The sequence below is a fragment of the Palaemon carinicauda genome, chromosome 16 (genome assembly GCF_036898095.1).
Source record: "Palaemon carinicauda isolate YSFRI2023 chromosome 16, ASM3689809v2, whole genome shotgun sequence".
Taxonomy (NCBI): Eukaryota; Metazoa; Arthropoda; class Malacostraca; order Decapoda; family Palaemonidae; genus Palaemon; species Palaemon carinicauda.
In genome coordinates this window covers 120,367,849-120,372,317 of record NC_090740.1, presented here as the reverse complement: position 1 = coordinate 120,372,317, position 4,469 = coordinate 120,367,849, and positions in this window count along the sequence as shown.

Here is a 4,469-nt window from a genome sequence, read left to right as displayed (position 1 = left end):
TAAAGTAGTTGAACGGAAGGACAGGACTTGAAAACGTACTATTATTTAGTAGTTTAACCAAACCCTTAAGAAAATGTTTAGAGTAACAGTAGCAGGGAACAGCCAATTCACTAAAAGAAATTTTTTTTTGTGCAGACATGGTCTGAGAAATAACATTAATACTTTAAATTTTTTAAAAGAGGAAGCAGATCTCTATAGAGAAAGCAAATCTATAAAGAGGAAGCAAACCTTTAAGGGAGAAGATACAGATTTTCAAAGAGAAAGCAAGACCGAAAGCCACCTGACCATGCAGATGTTAAAGCCCTGCAAGGATAGAACAGGAATATATAAAACTAAAAAAGCTTTCCTTGTTGGCAATTAAGAGTAAATAGTTATTAATATATGGGGAGAAAGATGGTAGTGAGTAAATTTATGAAATACATTTTTACGTAAACTTAAACACAAGTGATAAAGAAACAGAGGGCCATTTTGACATTGAGGGACATCTCACACTACTGGAAGACATTTGTTTAATGCATGATAATACCCTTTCACTTTGAACAAAAAGTTAAAAATTAAAAATAACATACTGTACAAAGTTTAAAATGTGGTTATCATAATGAGATTCAGAACATGTTTCTTCTGACAACATGGAATTAACAAAAAAAGGAGTTAACTTAACTAGGAGGTTTGCTCAGCACGGGAGAGAAAATTAACACAACAAATCACTTTATTTCCTTAAAATCTATAAGAAATAAAAATAAGACAAATACAAAATTCTTTAACAGTATTTTCTGATCACAAAGGAAGGCCTTTAATTATACATTCATTTGACCTTATACCAAACTTTTTTTCTTCCATTCATGGATCAAAAATAATTATATTAGATGCGAGACTTACACAGCTTGCATACAGTTTTGAACTTTTCAACCACATGATCAAAAATAGAAAACAGCCACAGCTAATCTGACGCATTCACCAAATACTAGATCTCCATACGATGAAGGAACTAGGCTGCCCACACAAACACCGAACCATTCCACCATTAACACCAAAGCTTTCTAGTCAACACATTTAAACTATGACCCACAACTAACGTGATGTAAATGGGGAGGAGAGTGAGTGTTTGTGTAAGTCCCATGTGAGTATTGAATTTGTTAATTTTGTACTAAAATTCTACATCATGTCAATGGACCTTACCCAGTACTCAAATTACTAATTACCACATAACCCTGGAAGGAGGGATAGTAATACTAAGTGAAAACTATAGACAGTAAAATATATTCATTTGGTAACTTTCCTTTGAAAATTCTACATCTGCAAATCCAATAAAATATGAATGTGACAGGCCTAGACAGCTCTATTTATTGAACAGAGAAAGTTACTCACTCCCTATGTTATTTTATGGAATGTTAAATGTAAAATGTTAAAGAGAAAAAATAGATCAATGATCAAATACAAGTAAAAAATACAGCCTGTGAATGTACTTTACACTACCCAAAGACTTCAAAACAACAGCATCTTCAAGAAAAGAGAGAAAACCTAACCCAACACAGATAATCAGCTCAAAACATCTCCTGTTAAAGTAATATAATCCAAAGTCCAGCAATCAAAATACAAGTATAAAAATAACACACTGAATTATAGTGCCAGCATTGCTAAGATAACTTTTTCTATAGATGAATTCTTGGTAAAATGAAGTGAAGTGGTCGCCCTCTAATAAGTCATTAATTCACCCTTACTTCTTTTACCATACATAGACAAGCTTCATTCAAGTGGACATAAATAACACTAAGACTCGTCAAGAAATATGAAAAAGACAATTTTTTTTTTTTGTAGGTTTTGTAGGACATCTAACTCCCCAGAACAGATTTCTAACCTTTGTCAGCAAAGGAGCTGCTTCCTTTCAAATTCATTTCCAGTGCACTTATGAAGCACAGAGATCTAGCTACTAAACCCTAAGCAACTAAATTTTGTAAAGACAGTAACAAAATAACTTGGAAGTCTCCCATCCTAACAATAACTGTTATCCTTAAACTCTGATAACAAGAAAAGCACTGCACCATTGAATGGAAACCCAATACGATTTGGTAAGAGCTTGCAATTTGCACATTCTCTTAGCCAGACCAATAATTAAACTAGAGAGAGTTTACTATTAGGTTCATAGCTTTGGCCTTTCAAGAACTTTAATACCACATTCAGGTTCCAACAGATGGGTTATAAAGAGATGTCTCCATAACAAAATATCTAATACTCGTAACACGTTTAATTTCAAAACATAAAGATAAGATTCAAACCAATATGTTAAAAAACATAGCCAATTATTGAGGCATTTAGTAGAATAAGGGTTCATCGATTTTTGGGGGGCTATTTTACAACTGATATTTTGTAATAAATTTTTACATGGTGCAAATAGAAATGAAAAATTCCAACTAGAAGTTGATCAAAGTTACTTGTCAGTCACCAGTAACTATTTGGTAATATGCATCAAGTGATCAACTCTATATTATAGAGAACGAGGCTGAGTAGCCATCGTAGATTGTCTCCATCAGTCAGATGATTCCATATTATAGAGAACGAGACCACATGGCAGTCATAGTTTCGTATGAGTTCATCTGTCAGCCAATCAGCGCACTCTGCTGTTGTCTACGTCAAGGCATCATGTGTGTGGCTCAAAAAGTCACAGCACCTGTTTCTTTCTTTATATCCTAAGTCCGCCATTATCAAATGTGTTTCAGAAATGAAATTTATCCTCCGAATGTTTTTCATCTTTTTTGCCAGTTAATATTATTCAATTCTGATTGATTTATATATCAAAATGGAGGGGAGTCATGGTGGAAGTGATATTAGTGATCTAAATGGTGAAAAAATGTGTACATCATCTGATAAACCAGGTGAAACTTTGCAGGAATATATCAATGTAGTCGTCAGTACCAGTACCGATGATAACATCATTGATAACGTAGTTATAGCGCTAATGCCTAAGAAAACAAGGTTCTATGGTGGCAATAAGAAAGGCCATGGTTCAAAGAGTCAGAAATTATTGACATTCAAGACTCCCAAAAAGCCTAAAGAGAATGTTGATCATTTAGATTCAGAAGATGATGGGTCTCATCAAACCAGAAAAGGTTGAACAAATACAAAAATTAAACCCATTCCCTGATTTTCCTTAAAATAAACATTTCCAAAAACATTGAAGTCTTACAGAAATACACACTATCACTCAATCGCAAATATGGGGTTCAAGATTATAATGACATTAACAATCTTATACTAACTGAAAAGTAGATAGAATGAGCTTTAAAATACAAAAAACACATTTAAGATCTCTTGAAAAATGGAAGAGTTATTGATGGTTGAATATTGTCAATCTTCAAATGAGTTTACACGCGTAATTTTTTTTTTTTTTCAACAAAATGTGATAAACCCTTACTATAGTGAAAGTCTTAATTGTACCAATTGAACGCTCATTACTATATCTAAAAAACAATAGGAATCTAATAATCGTAAACAAAAGAAGTGTTTGTGGCTGATCTTTTCCTAGCCTTGCGCTAAATTTAAGAAATGGCTCTCTGATGATTGTACACAATACTGTATTTTATATTGACTGCTAGTTGCTATCATTGACAATCCAGATGGCCTAGAAAATCCTTTAGTTCTGAGATAATCTCTCCAGGCTTTCAGCTGAGGCATGAAAATGTGACTGTTTTAGCAGATTGACCCTACACAGCAATTAAATTGAAACGTCCCATGGAAGTGACCAAAGATCTGTGAACAATTTCCCTCTGAAGCCAATAGAGCTATCAAAATAATTCCTGCATTGGTGGACAATTTGAATTTGCTTATTACTTCTCCAGACTGGCAAAAAGAGGAAAGGCACTGAATTTTTGTAACACTCCTAAAACTATGGTGTCCATGGCATAGGATCTTGAACCACAGAACAAAACTCTCTACGTAGCTTCCAAGTCAGAGGTGGCAAACGTGACTATATTCGGTTTTCCCTACTTTCCGTAGATGTTGACACATGCAACGCGGATTGCCAGAACATTTCTCTTTCTAGGATTAAACTTTCTCGATGGGGATCGAAGTCCGGACTCGATGGGGATAGAAGTCCGGAATAATATACCCGACGCATGACGATCAACTGCTTGGTATATATTCCAATACCCTCCCCTCATCTAAGGAGAATGGAGAACTTCTTAAGGCTCTAAAAAATGGAGCTCATAAGTGTAGTTTACCCACATCTGATCAGATCAAGCAAGTAACATTTTGACTGCTTCATCTCTAAGAGTGGGCCAAAAGGAATGATGAGGAGCCAGTCATTCTGCCTTCATTCCAGACAAAGTTACTATACACAAGATGCTTACTGTCCTACAAGAGCTGGACCTGCTACTCAACTTCTTGAGCAGTCACTAAAGGACCAAGTACAAATGTGCCAAGGAACTTGTGGGTTCTCATGTAGATTAAAGGCCATGAAAGTGATCTGGTAG